The sequence below is a fragment of the Leopardus geoffroyi genome, chromosome B2 (genome assembly GCF_018350155.1).
Source record: "Leopardus geoffroyi isolate Oge1 chromosome B2, O.geoffroyi_Oge1_pat1.0, whole genome shotgun sequence".
NCBI classification, from domain to species: Eukaryota; Metazoa; Chordata; class Mammalia; order Carnivora; family Felidae; genus Leopardus; species Leopardus geoffroyi.
This window is the reverse complement of record NC_059332.1, coordinates 8,813,146-8,828,502: the sequence shown is the minus strand read 5'-3', so window position 1 is coordinate 8,828,502 and position 15,357 is coordinate 8,813,146. Positions and strand designations below refer to the sequence as shown.

Genomic DNA, 15,357 nt, shown 5'->3' with positions numbered 1-15,357 from the left:
TTACAATTTGTCTTTCTATGAAGAAGGATATGGATTTATAAGAATAAAGGTATATATACAATCGCACACATGCACACATATGTGTGATTTAGTGATCATTTAATACCATTTCATTAGAAATTTCCTTATTCTTTTTTTTAAAAGCAGTAGGGTATGGATGTAAGATGATTTATTTAGCCAGACCTTTCATTCTGGACATGGATGTTGTTTCTGTTCTTGTATTTGGCTGCTGCCCACGTCTGTGCTGCAGGGGTACCCGCGTCTCTGTGTGTGTGCACCACTTTACACATGTATAGGTATAACAAGAATAAATACCGGAAGTGTGATCACTGGTTTAAAAGGTGTATAAGTTAGTAATTTTGACAGATGTTGCCAAATCTTTTCTGTAGAGATTGTACTAACTTATACTTCCATTACCAATGTCTGAGCTTGTTAGTTTCCCTAGAGCCTTGCCAACATCAAGTATTACCAGACTTTTTTTTTTTTTTTAAATCTTTGCTAGTCTGATGAATGAAAAGTGGTATCTCAGTGTCTTTTAATTTGCATTTCTCATAAGAGCTATCTTTATTTCTTTTTCTGTGACCCATCCATATCCATTTGTTATTTTTCTGTTGCATGATGCTTACTAATTTGAGGCGCTGTCTCTTTGGGAAAGTAGCCCTTTGTGATAGGATTTCCTGATTTGTCTCTCTTGGTTGTATTTGCCATTTATGGTTGCTTTGGCCATGAGGAAAGCAATTATTTTTTATACAGTTGACTTTATGAATGTTTGGTTTTTTTTTTTTTTTTTTTTCAACGTTTATTTATCTTTGGGACAGAGAGAGAGACAGAGCATGAACGGGGGAGGGGCAGAGAGAGAGGGAGACACAGAATCAGAAACAGGCTCCAGGCTCTGAGCCATCAGCCCAGAGCCTGACGCGGGGCTCGAACTCACGGACCGTGAGATCGTGACCTGGCTGAAGTCGGACGCCCAACCGACTGCGCCACCCAGGCGCCCCAGAATGTTTGGTTTTTACTTCAAGGTGATGATCATAATTCTCTGATTATTTCTGCTGTTACTTTACTGGTTTCATTTTTTTATATTTAAATTGTTGAGCTATCGTCAATTTATTTCGCTTTATGTGTGATTTGTGGACCCAACTCTTCCCCTCCCTTCTCAATGACTAACCAGTTCTTTTGATACCATTTATTGAGTCATTTACCTTTTTTCTTTGATTTGAAATGCCACCTTTACCACACAATAAGTTCCTATATTCTCTTTTCATATTTAAAAGTTATGTTTATTATAAAAAGCTCAAAGAGGCACACAGGAATAGGGAATAGGTGAGTGAGCTCCATGTAACTATCAACAGATTGAATAATTAAGATTTATTCCCTTCTCTTACTCTGTTTTTGCTGAGGAATTTTTTTTTTTAATGTTTTTATTCATTTTTGAGAGAGAGACACACACACAGCATGAGCCGGGGAGGGGCAGAGAGAGAGGGAGACACAGAATCTGAAGCAGGCTCCAGGTCCCGAGCTGTCAGCACAGAGCCCGATGCAGGTCTTGAACTCACGACCCATGAGATCATGACCTGAGCTGAAGTTTGATGCTTAACAAACTGAGCCACCCAGGCGCGCCTGCTGAGGAGTTGAAAGCAATCCCAGATACCATGTCATTTGACCCTTATATCACTTCTGTATGCAGCTCTAACATTAAGGACATTTTAAAAGATAAATTAAATATTTGACTTTTTATTCCAAATTCAAGAGAAAAAGCTTTTTGGGGCTGACATTTGGTGTTGCTGCATTCTTACTAATTAGTAATCAGTTGCTTCAGAAGGGTGATGGCATAATATTCTTTTAGCTGTTTTAGCGTTGTGTCCTCATAAAGCTTTCCTCCTGCACTTGTCTCTGTGTAACCTGGGTATTGCAAGGTTTTATTCGTGTAGAGGTGTCCAGTTGACTTCACTAGCGGGTCACATAACGAGGAGTCTTGATGGAGGCTTCAGGAATCATAAAATTGCAAACAGTGGTTACACAGAGCCAAATGTATAGATGGAGGCAGAAGAATGATAGGCAGTTCAGGTATCGCCTGATCTATTTTTTACTGTGTAATAGAAGGCTTCATGCTAGAAATTAATATCCTGATTAAATTCATGACTGTATTCTTGAGAATCAGGATGTAGGGCATATGTCCTGTCTGTAGAATTGTACCATTACAATTAGTGCTCAATTTCCCATTGTCAGTTTCATGTGAGAAAATACACTTCCGCGGTGCCAAGTGGGCACAAACATTTTACACAACTATACATTTCTGTGTAGTTTATATTTATTAATTAGATTGCACGTATAGTATATTTCCTTTCAGCTTGATCATCTTAAAGCTGAGCTAACCTCATAGGGCTTGTTCTTGATAATTCTATTATATCCTCAGATTTGTTCTCCAAAGACAGCTTAAAATATGGTTCAAATTTTTGTACATCTATTAAACTCTTTTGAAAATGAGAAATTATTTTAATTAAATAACCTTGGTATTCACTGGGATACACCTTGCAGTGATAGAAAACTAATACAGATTTTCGTTACCATTTGCAGAATTTATAAAACACATTTGACTGGAAATTTCTCATTTTTTGAACAATTCCACAGGTCCCTGATTTTCTCCTGTTTTAGTGTGTTCATATGCCTGTTAAATTCTGTTACTGTCTAGTGAGTCCTGTTGATATTTGACTGGTTAGGTCTTCCTGAGTCCTGCTGTTCCAAAAAATGAGCTGGGGAGGTGGTTTTTTATTTCCTTGATTTTTACTATCTACTCATTTGAATGAATTGCAATAAAGTTTCCATATCCTGCTTTAGCTTTTAAATATCCCCCTAACTTGCCATAGCAACTTCTTTCTAGATGTGTCTCCTGAGGCAAGGGAAACAAAAGCAAAAATAAACTATTGGGACCTCATCAAGATAAAAAGCTTTGCACAGAGAAGGAAACAATCAAGAAAACTAAAAGGCAACCTACTGAATTGGAGAAGCTTTTTGCAAATGACATCTGATGAAGGGCTAGTATCTAAAATGTATAAAGAACTTATAAAAGTCAGTAACAAACAACAAATAGTCCAATTAAAAATGGGCAGAATACATGAATGGACATTATTCCGCAGAAGACATCCAGATGGCCATCAGACACATGGAAAGATGCTCAACGTTCACTCATCATCAGGGAAATACAAATCACAACCGCAATGATACACCACCTCACACCTGTCAGAATGGCTAAAATCAATAGCACAAGAAACAACAGGTGTTGGCAAGGATGCGGAGAAAGGGGAACCGTCATCTTACACTGGTGGTGAGAATGCAAACTGGTGCAGTCACTCTGGAAAACAGTATGGAGGATCCTCAGAAAGTTCAAAGTAGGGGCTCCTGGATGGCTCAGTCGGTTAAGCGTCCGACTTCAGCCAGGTCACGATCTCGCGGTCCGTGAGTTCGAGCCCCGCGTCGGGCTCTGGGCTGATGGCTCAGAGCCTGGAGCCTGTTTCCGATTCTGTGTCTCCCTCTCTCTCTGCCCCTCCCCCGTTCATGCTGTGTCTCTCTCTGTCCCCCAAAAAATAAATAAACGAAAAAAAAAAAAAGTTAAAAGTAGAACTGTACTGTGATTCAGCAATTGCATTAGGAGATATTTACCCAAAGGATACAAAAATACTGATTTGAAGGGATACCTGTCCCCCAGTGTTTATAGCAGCATTATGTATAGTAGCCAAATTATGGAAACAGCCCAAGTGTCCATTGATTGATACAATGGGTAAAGATCAGGTGTGTTTGTGTGTGTGTGTGTGCACGCACGCACACATATTTAGTGGAATATTTCATACACATACTTTTACAATGGAGTATTACTTGGCAATGAAAAAGAATGAAATCTTGCCATTGGCAATAACATGGATGGAGCTAGAGAGTATTATGCTAAGTGAAGTAAGTCAGAGAAAGACAAATACCATGTGATTTCATTCATATGTGGAATTTAAGAAACAAGATAAGAGAGCAAAGGGGAAAAAGAGAGGCAAACCATGAAACAGACTCTTAAGTATAGAGAACAAACTGATGGTTACCAGGAGGAAGGTGGGTGGGGGATGGGTGAAGTAGGTAACGGGGAGTAAGGAGTACATGTGATGAGCACCGGGTGATGTGTGGACGTGTTGAATCACTATCTTATACACCTGAAACTAATATAACACTGTATGTTTACTGGAATTGAAATAAAAACTTTAAAAAAAATACCATAAACTGGCTTAAAAAATAAGTATCTCCTTAAATTCTGTGTGTGTTCATCTGACTTGAAATCTTTTAATGGGTGATTTACTAGAAAGCCAGTCATATTTCTCTTCTTTGACTTGAATAAACTGTTAAAGAGTCATCTTTTCTCCTTGTGTTCAAAATAAGCAAATTATCCGTGGCAAGTTTACTCAGTTTTCTTATGTTAGCACTTCTCATTATTATTCTGGTAGGTTTTCAACATTATTGTTAGTTCATATGTGCTGGCTAAATAGGTAAAACCAAGTTGGGCTGAAAATCTTATTTCCCATATGTAAAAAATCATAGTTTATATTTGAGAAACAAAAACCCCCTCAATCCATTGGAGGAAGATGATAAAATCTGGAACAGTATTAACCAGGCAGTATGTATTTAACTAGATAGCTAAAAGACCTTGTGTTTTTATAAATTTAATTCTTTTATAAATTTAGAACTGTTGAAAATAATTATTTTTCCAGATTGTTTTTTTGTTTTAATTTTATTTTTATTTATCTATTTTTTTAAAGTAGGCTTCATGCCCACTCTCCAACCTAATGCTGGGCTTGAACTCACAACCCTGGGATCAAGACCTAAGCTGGGATCAAGACCTAAGCTGGGATCAAGAGTTGGATGCTTAATCGACTGAGCCACCCAGGTGCCCCTATTTGTCCACATTCTTAAAGAAAATTATTTACTTCTAAAATATTTTATTTTTAAGTAATCTCTGCATCCAACATGGGGCTTGAACCTATAACCTAGAGATCAAGAGTCGCAGGCCGTACCAACTGAGCGAGTCAGGCTCCCCTCTTGAAGAATTTTTTTTTTTTTTTAAGTTTATTTTGGGAGAGAGAGAATCCCAAGCAGGCCATGCACCATGAGTGCAGAGCCAGATGTAGGGCTCGAACTCATGGAGCTGTGAGATCATGACCTGAGCCAAAACCAAGAGTTGGATGTGTAACTGACCGAACCACCCAGGCACCCCCCTCCCTTGAAGAATTTTTAAAGAATTTAAGTGTTTGTACCAATTGTTAAGCTTCTACAGTGTGCTAGTTCTGACCTATAGCAACTTTATGTAGATTATGTTTAGTCTTGGTGACAAATCCACAGATAATATCCCCACATCATAGGTGAGGAATATGAAGTTCCAGAGGTTAAGTGCCTGACTACTGTCCCATTGCTAGTATGTGATGGAGTGAAGATTTGAGGCTACATTTCTGAATACGAAGTCTTCCCCCGCACCCCCCTCCCCAACCCTGCCACCAAATGTTCATGGATACTGTATTTCCTAAGGTCTTACTCATATGTTTGAAATTGTATTTTTCTAAAATAAAAATCGGGTTCTATCAATGAGATGTTTGCAGATTTTCTTATTTTCCTTTTCCTCGTCATAGTATTGCTTTTGGATTTTGGATGGCTATTCTGGGCAAAGGGAGTGAAGAACAGGATTGGGTTGACTATCGAAATATTTTGTTTTCCTTTGCATTTGTTTACCGTGCTTCCAGGTGACATTTTTCAAAAGTTTATAGATTAAGTCTGGCCTGTTCCCACATTAGAAGACTTATGTTTTTCTTTGCTAATTTTATTTCTTTTGTTTTAGTTCATTGCGGTTTGAAAAACAGGTTTGTGCTTCTGTATTATTCTTTGACTTTGGTCAACACGTTTTGCCCCCAGAGTTCATGTCTACTCTCCCTTACTGCCTCCTCAAGTTTACTATTTACATTTAAGCACAATTGTAATATAGAATCGTTATCTTAGCTTTTATCTAGTACAACTTTCATTTTATAAAGAAACTTTTAGTTACCGTTTGCATTAGAAACTGATATACTGAGGGGCGCCTGGGTGGCTCAGTCGGTTAAGCGGCCGACTTCAGCTCAGGTCATGATCTTGCGGTCCGTGAGTTCGAGCCCCGCGTCGGGCTCTGTGCTGACAGCTCAGAGCCTGGAGCCTGTTTCAGATTCTGTGTCTCCCTCTCTCTGACCCTCCCCCATTCGTGCTCTGTCTCTCTCTGTCTCAAAAATAAATAAACGTTAAAAAAAAGTTAAAAAAAAAAAAAAAAGAAACTGATATACTGATACATACGTGTAGTTTTTTTTTACTATTATGAAACCAGGAAACACTTGGACTTGCTAGGCTTTTTTCAATAAAATGTTTTTGTGCTTAAGGATATTTGAGGGGACCAGTTACATTGGTTTTGTATGGAATTTTGGGGGAAGAAAAGTATATTAAAAGGTTTTTTTTTTGGAGGGGGTAGGTAGTGAGGCAATGAAATATAAACCTGTATAATTTCCATGGTATATAAACTGTTGTAGTCAAGTTTTCCTTGCAGAAAGCCCATTCACTTTTTCGTAACAGAGTTTAAAGTTCTAGTGAAATCTATACCCTTATTTAATAATTTCCGAAAAATCTTAAGATAATCAATACACAAGCTGACTTTGTAAGATAATCAATACATAAGCTGACTACATAAACTAGTAAGTTTATGCTGTGATCCATTTGGAATATGGGGAATGGGATATCATATAACATAGCTTGCCAGCTTAGACTTACTTTATGCCCTTAACATTATTCAGTGTATTAATAGTTTTAAAATGGGATCCTTTACAATACACTTTACCAAACGCAGGCAGAAAGGGAAATTGCTATGTTGTGTTCAAATTTTGTTGAAAGAAAATCTGTTGCTGTAGTTCGTAGAAGAAGTAGTGTACCACATCAAAAATTTTTCATTCCGTGCGAGATGCTTGCTATTTATGTTTCACAAAGTAAAATCAAGGGGGAGGTTAGTTTTTTAATGGGTGGGTTTTGTTGGTTTCTTAGCCATGGTGACTAGCATAAAGAAAAATAGTAAATGTAACAGACCCTTATTTTATTACTGAAATGTTTTGATGTGCTTTTTTTTTTTTTTTTTTTCTTTCAACGTTTATTTATTTTTGGGACAGAGAGAGACAGAGCATGAACGGGGGAGGGGCAGAGAGAGAGGGAGACACAGAATCGGAAACAGGCTCCAGGCTCTGAGCCATCAGCCCAGAGCCTGACGTGGGGCTCGAACTCACGGACCGCGAGATCGTGACCTGGCTGAAGTCGGACGCTTAACCGACTGCGCCACCCAGGCGCCCCTTGATGTGCTTTTAAATATATTTGACAGCAGTGGTGATGAAGGTGGCAGAGTTCGTTTGCAAATATCTTCTGCTATTATGAAAGTTGCCTTTTAGTTTTGTTGATGGTTTCCTTAACTGTGCGGAATCTTTTTATCTTGATGAGGTCCCAATAGTTTATTTTTGCTTTTGTTCCCCTTGTCTCAGGAGGCATATCTATCTAGTAAGAGGTTGCTATGGATGTCAAAGCGGTTACTGTCTGTGTTCACTGTATCTGATAAGGGGTTAATATCCAACATATATAAAGAACTTAAAAAAAAACTGAACATGCAAAAAACAAATAATCCAGTTAAAAATGGGCAGAAGACATGAACAGATATTTCTTCAAAGAAGACATCCAGATGGCCAACAGACACGTGAAAAGATGTTCAACATCACTCATTATCAGAGAAATACAAATCAAACCACAATGAGATATCACCTCACACCAGTCAGCATGGTGAAACTTAACAACACAGGAGACAACAAGCATTGGTGAGGATGCGGAGAAAAGGGCAACCCTTTTACACTGGTGGGAATGCAAACTGGTGCACTCTGGAAAACAGTGTGGTAGTTTCTCAAAAACTTAAAAATAGAACTCCCCTGGGGCGCCTCGGTGGCGCAGTCGGTTAAGCGTCCGACTTCAGCCAGGTCACGATCTCGCCGTCCGTGAGTTCGAGCCCCGCGTCGGGCTCTGGGCTGATGGCTCAGAGCCTGGAGCCTGTTTCCGATTCTGTGTCTCCCTCTCTCTCTGCCCCTGCCCCGTTCATGCTCTGTCTCTCTCTGTTCCAAAAATAAACGTTGAAAAAAAAAAAATTAAAAAAAAAAAAAAATAGAACTCCCCTATAATCCAGCAATTGTTCTAAGCATTTACCCAGAGGATACAAAAATACTGATTTGAAGGGATACATGTACCCTGTTGTTTATAGGAGCATTATCAATAATAGCCAAATTATGCAAAGAGCCCAAATGTCCACTGACTGATGAATGGATAAAGAAGATGTGTTCCCCCCCCCCCCCCCCGCACACACACAAAGGAATATTACTCAGCCATAAAAAACAAGAATGAGATCTTGTCATTGGCAGTGATGTGGAAGGAACTAGAGAGTATTGTACGTGAAATGAGTCAGAGAAAGACGGGTACTGTATGATCTCACTTGTCTGTGGAATTTAAGAAGACAGATGAACGTAGGGGGTTAAAAAAAAAAAAGAGGCAAACCAGGAAATAGACTTTTAACTATAGCAAACTGAGGGTTCCTGGAAGGGAGGTAGGCGGAGGGATGGCCTAAATAGGTGGTGGGTATTCAGGAGGTACTTGGGAGGAGCACTGGGTGTTCTGTGTGGGTGATGAATCATTAAGGTCTACACCTGAACTAATATTATGCTGTATGTTGACGACCTGGAATTTAAATAAAAACTTGAAAGAAGAAGGTTGCAGCGTCTGGAGCTAGATTGCTAAAGCCAAATTCCTGTTTTACCATTTGGTAATGTGTGACCTTGGTCAAGTTATGTAAACTCCGGTTCCTTATCTGTAAGGTGGGGATAAGCTGTCTCATGAAATTGTAAGGATTGAATGAATTTATGCATAAAAAGTTCTTGCAGGCTGGCACAAAGGAACATGCTTAATACGTGGTAGTTACGATTATGTATGTATATTTAAGGAATATTGGCTTATTGTGCTTTTTTTGGGCAACTGGAGAACCTTTTACACGCTGCTTATTGTGGAATTCTTTTCTTGAGACGAGATCTTTGTAGTTTGGGAGACTTCACTGCCTCATTCAAGGGGTCTGTTTCCAGTTTACGAGTAGGTATCTGGTACCACTTCAGGGGTGACCGCTGAGATGAGCTGGTGGTCTGCTCTCGGCAGAGACCATTCTGCAGGCGTGTGTAGAGCTGAGGTCCATGGGGGCACTCCTGCCACCCCACACAGCCCTTTACTCCCCATCAGAGAACTCATTAGAAAAACTCCACAGGTTTTCGCTGGTCTGTTTTTGCCCGGACTTTTCCTCCTTCCTGAAGATGCAGCTCGTTATCTTCTGACCCAGAGGCTGGCTGGGCACATACCAGGGTGTCCAGTTACTTGCCTCTCCATCCTGTGTATACACTTCAGAAGACCTGCCTTTGATGGGGTTGGATCCCTGCTTCCCTTCACCACCTTGCTGCCACCCTGAGACTCCCACAGACTCCTGAAACTGGGCTGCGATCTCACAGATTAGATCCGAGGGCTAGAATTAATTTAAAAACATCCGTTTCCACCAGTGAAGGAAGTATGGGGGAGGAGAGTGAGACACACAAATTTGAGAAGTATTTCAAGTTGTAAGATTACTTAGTACTAAAATTTTTTACATAAGCTTTTGTATTTCATTCTCTATAGCATCACGTTTCTTCAGAGTATATGGAAGCCAATTTTTGGTTTGTTTAATTGAATTTATTATATTCACATCAACAAATGGTATTAGAGTAGGGTAGGTAGAGAATAAAAACTCTCATTCTTTATGATTTTGTTAAAGCCAAATTTTGTCTTTATGCTTCTATGCTTTTTGGCATAGATCTGTAATTATGGTTTATAAGATATTCTCACTTCCTCTCTTCCTCTGTTTTCTGAGTAGTGACATGACTTCTCAGAATACTTAACGTACTTAATACAAAAAGGCAGTATTTGTTTTTGCTCTGGTTGCAAAAAGATACAATAGAAGGATTCTGGATAAAGATAGTACAGATCGTTAAATCCTAGGAAAAATGATTCTGTTTCACTTGAAGAAGGTATAAACTTTTGGTAAGAGTAAACCATAGATGAGACTAGGGTCTTTTTTGTGTAATTGTAATCTAGAGATAGTTACATATTCTGTGCTATTTCAGCAAACTTGAATATATTGTGAAACTCTTAAATTACTTACCTGGGTTCTCTTATCTATCAAATATAAAAATGGCTGTGAGAGGAAAATTTACTGGTAAATGAAGTTAAAGTGTTCAGTGTGGATGCATCTGTCTTACCTTTGCTGCGTTGGTTACTTGGACAAGAATTCCAGGGGTATGTGCATTAGGCTAGTACGTTTCCTTTCCACAGTCCTCACCGGGGAAATATGTGAAATTCACTAAATCAATTGAAAAGGTTTGAATGTCTTTGTGGCTTATGACAAATTCCTAAAAACTAGGGCTTTCTGAGTTCCAGTTGTATAGGTAGTGTATAAAAACTCAATATATTGCTATAAGGTACAGTTTAATAAGCTTTTAGACATATTTGGTTCACACGTGTTCTGTGTATTTTAACCCTCTTAAGTGATTTGTAATATTTAGATCTATTTTTTTCCCTATGGGGTTAGGTAGAAGTAAGGTCTTTAGAGTCAATGAATTGCTTCTGGGTAAAGCTCAGCAAAAACAGATTTTGCTGTAATGAAGATTTTGAAATACCTTCTTAGAAGGAGATGTGGACTGTTAACGTTAAAATTAAGTCGGATTCTAAAAAATTGTAATTGGGAGACTCTATACGCCTTTGACCAATTTAAGCTTATCAGCCTTTCTTCTTGGTTTATCCTTTAAAACAGTAGCCCTATCTCTGAGACCTGCCTTAATTGTGTTCCCCTACCCCTAACCATTAAAGTCAGATTTAGGATTGATGTTTTCTTTGCTGTCCTTCTTTTGGTTGGGGGGCTTGAGGATGTGGTTTGAGTATGCTTTATTTCCCGTACTTCTTTTATTTTGTAATTATTTAACTTTTAAATCCACTGTTAATACTCCATACCCCGCACCCTTCTTCAACTCACTGAGTTAGCATGGGCTCATTCAGAAGCCTCTTTACTGCATTACTTCTCCCCCTCCCCTCCAACCCCCGCCATTATATACCAAATTGAACTTCATTGCCTCTTCTTACCTGTTGTTAGGAGACAGCACTTCCCGTCAGTTGCATTTGGCAGATAAATTTCTTGCTAGAAATTCAGCTGGATGGCATGATGCATAGTAGACACTTTAAAATACATGTCGAATGAGAGAAAGGAACTGAGGTCTTGAGAGGTTAAGTGAAATAATACACGGGAGCATTATAACAGATACTATCAAATTGATACTCAATATGAAAGTACTCTGAGAGGCTCCAGAAATATTAGGTACAACAGTATTAGAAATATTAATATTCATGTAATAGTAAATCACTTTTTCTATTTTAAAAATCTATTATGAAATAACATACCCTATATTAGTTAGGGATAGTATTTATTTATTTATTATAAAAAATATTTTTTTTTTTGAGAGAGAGAGAGAGAGAGAGACGGAGCACGAATGGGGCAGGGGCAGAGAGAGAGAGAGAGAGAGAGAGAGAGAGACAGACAGACACAGAACCTGAAGCAGGCTCCAGGCTCTGAGCTGTCAGCACAGAGCCTGATGCGGGGCTCAAACTCACGAGCTGTGAGATCATGACCTGAGCTGAGGTCGGATGCTTAACCAACTGGGCCATCCAGGCGTCCCTGGGATGCTTTTTATTGTTGACGTGTAATTGGCACACGTTGTTACGTTAGTTTCAGGTGTTCAGCATAGTGACTTGACTTCTCTCTCCCTTATGCTGTGCTCACCACAAGTGTAGCTACCATCTGTCACCATGTAACACCACTACAAGATCATTGACCTGTGGCATGTATCTTTGCTGTACCTTTTATTCCTGTGACTTACTCATTCCATGATTGGAAGCCTGAACCTTCTGTTTTCCTTCACCCATTTTCCCTACCCTCTCACTCTCTTTCCCTCCAGCAACCATCAGTTTGTTCTGAATATTTATAGGTCTGTTTCTGCTTTTTGTTTGTTTTGTTTTTCAGATTCCACCTATGAATGAAATCATGCAGTGTGTTTGTGTTTGTTTCTGACTTATTTCACTTAGCATAATACCCTCTAGGTGTGTGTATATAAATGTATGTATACACACACACACACAGATATGTACACACATACATAGTTAACTCTTTGGTTTTTTGAATTCCACATATAAGTGAAATCATGTAATATTTGTCTTTCTCTTTCTGACTTATTTCACTTAGCCTAACACCCTGTAGGTCCAACCCCCCCTCCCCCGCCATCTTTATCTGTTCATCTATTGGTGACACTTGGGCGGCTTCTATTGTTGGGCTGTTTGTACATAATGCTGCAGTAAACATAGGGGTGCATGTATCCTTTTGAATTAGTATTTTCTAGGGATGCATTTTATTGTATGTAACAGAGGCTTAAACTCATGAGGGTTTATTTTTCTCATGAAAAAAGAAATTTGGAGTTTGGTGTCTGTTGACATTGGTTTAGCAGCTCAACAGTGTCAGGGCTGTTGTTTGGTCATTTTCTTGGCCTTTCCTTCGTGGCTGCGAGGTGCTGGGGTTATTACCTTTCTGTTTGAGGCACCGTGAAGGGGCATCTCTCTTCATTTTACATTTAAGGAGACCAGAAGCCTTAGAACATCACTTCATTTTTCCGGGAAGCCGAAAACCTTTCTTGAAGCCTTGCAGGCCAGCCAACGTCCCCTTAGGTGTTAAGGACCAGCTGTTCCACATGGCCACCCCTCACTAGAAGAAAGGCTGTGAAAAGGAGATTTAGCTCTTCCAGCCTCTTCGTAGAGATGGGGGAAGGGAGAAGGAGTTTGCAGATAGGGGTTGGGTTCGCTAACGAACAATACCTACAAAAGCGACCACTCTGGCTAGTCAAAATCCAAACAGATCCTTTTTCTTGTGAAAACATTTTAGGGAGTTACAGTCACCAGCTTTCCAAGGCAGTCGGTACCTGTTCTTATCCACGGCTGCATCTCCCTCCGAGTCCACGGTGTCTGCTTGATGCACAGCTTTCTCCGTTAGGTTTGGTCATAGCTAGTTCTCTGGTGACCCTAAAGCTAATCGAGAAAATCTGTGCTCCCGGTATATCCAGTAAAGTACTGCGGATAAAGGAACAGGATAACTGTGAAGAATCCTCCCACTTAGAAAACAGGAGAATTAGAAACAACTGGCATCTGGTATACAAGCACAGGATACAGGGGAGGATGTGAATGTTGAAGGTTTCCTGTTAATGGCAGGAGATTAAATTCCTAGTTGGCCAGTCTGTTGTTTACCTTCCCTGGAAGGATCTCCCTCTAGTCACGATTTGTTGACTACCATAGGTCTATAAGAAGTCTTGAAATCGGGTAGACCAGTTCCTTCCACTTGATTTTTCCTTTTAGCTATTTTAGGGAGTTTTCCATTCCATATAGATTTCGGAATAAGTTTGCCTGTGTGTGCCAGAAACCTTCCTGGAATTTTGGTAGGAATTGTGTTAAAACTTACAGAGCAGTTTGGGGAGAATTCACATCTATACTCTGTTGAGTCTTCAATCCAAGAACATGGTGAGTCTCTCCAGTGAAGGTCTTCTGTCCGTTCTGTCAACAAAATTTTGTAATTTTCAGCCTACAGATCCAGCACATATTTTCCTAGATTTATACCAAAGTGTCTCATTTCCTTTGGAGCCATTGTAAGTGGTATTGCTTTTTTGATTTTGATTTCACTGGTTGGTTGTGAGTATATACAGATGTGGTTGATTTTTGTTTGTTGATCTAGTCTGCAACTGTGCAGAATTCACTTATTACTTCTGGGTTTTTTTTTTGCAAATACCTTGGGATTTTCTACATAGATAATCATATTATCTGCAGGAAAGAGACAGTTTTCTTTCTCTTTCTTTCTTTCTTTCTTTCTTTCTTTCTTTCTTTCTTTCTTTCTCTTTCTTTCTTTCTTTCTTTCTTTTTCTCTTTCTTTCTTTTTTTTCTTTCTTTCTTTCTTTTGTTCTTTCTTTCTCTTTTTTTTCTTTTCTTTCTTTCTTTCTTTCTTTTTTTTTTTCTTTCTTTCTTTCTTCTTTTTTTTCTTTCTTTCTTTCTTTTTCTTTCTTTCTTATTGGTATGCATTTTGTTTCCTTTTCTTGCTTTACCATGCTGTCTATACCTTCTTGTATTACACTGAATATGAGGTGAGATTAGACATCTTTGCATGGTCCCTGATCTTAGGGGCCAAGAATTAAGTCTTTCACTGTTAGGTATGACGTTGGCTATAGGATTTTTGGTAGATGTCCTTTTTTGTGTTTGAGGAAAATACCATTTTCCCCTACTTGATGAGTGTTTTTAGCATTGAATAGGTGTTGAATGTGTTATGAATTTTTAACAATATTATGAAGGAAACTGGGTTTTTCTTTTTTAATTGGAAATAGGGTAGCATGTGAATAGTAAAATGTTAAAGCCTGAATGTTCTCTAATGTGTATAGTACTAAAGGCATCAAACATTACTGGCTCTGAATCAACTTTACTTATTTCTCACTCACAGGGAAAGATTTATAAAAATCATTATATGTGAATATTCTTTGTTTCTCTTTGACTTTTAAAATAAATATTCCCTTCAGCACTGAAAAACCACACGTTGTCAATGTCTTTATTGGTCCTGCCACTGACATTGTTTCCTATCAAGGAAAAAATACCTCCATTGGATAGAGAGCCCTATTCCTTATTTTATCGTGCTTTCCATTCTTTTGCAATTTTTGTGTGTGTGCGGCAGCTATATATTCTTATATTGCCAAGCAGCCTGCCTATCCGATCACCTTGTTTCAAAAGTAAAACAAAACAAACAAAAAAACAAAAGAAAAAAAAAGAAAAAACGATGTTTACAGTAAAGTTGCAGAAAGAGCATTACTGAAAATCTCGTTTTCAAAACCATTTGCGAAGAAGCTGTTCAGTCACTGCCTCATCACCCCCAGATTCTTTTTTTTTTTTTTTTTAATTTTTTTTTTTTAACGTTTACTTATTTATTTTGAGAGAGAGAGTGCACAAGCTGGGGAGGGACAGAGGGAAGGAGAGACAGAATCCCAACCAGGCTTCACACCATCAGCACAGAGCCCGACGCGGGGCTTGAACCTACAAACCATGAGATCGTGACCTGAGCTGAGATCAAGAGTCAGAGATACCCAGCTGACTGAGCCACCC

The 15,357-nt window shown here is 38.9% G+C and overlaps 1 protein-coding gene across 8 annotated transcripts in view; it reads left to right on the top strand.

Annotated features, from left to right (window-relative positions):
- Positions 1-15,357, top strand: part of CDKAL1 (CDK5 regulatory subunit associated protein 1 like 1) — a 715,645-nt gene that overhangs the window by 80,113 nt on the left and 620,175 nt on the right. The window lies entirely within an intron of this gene.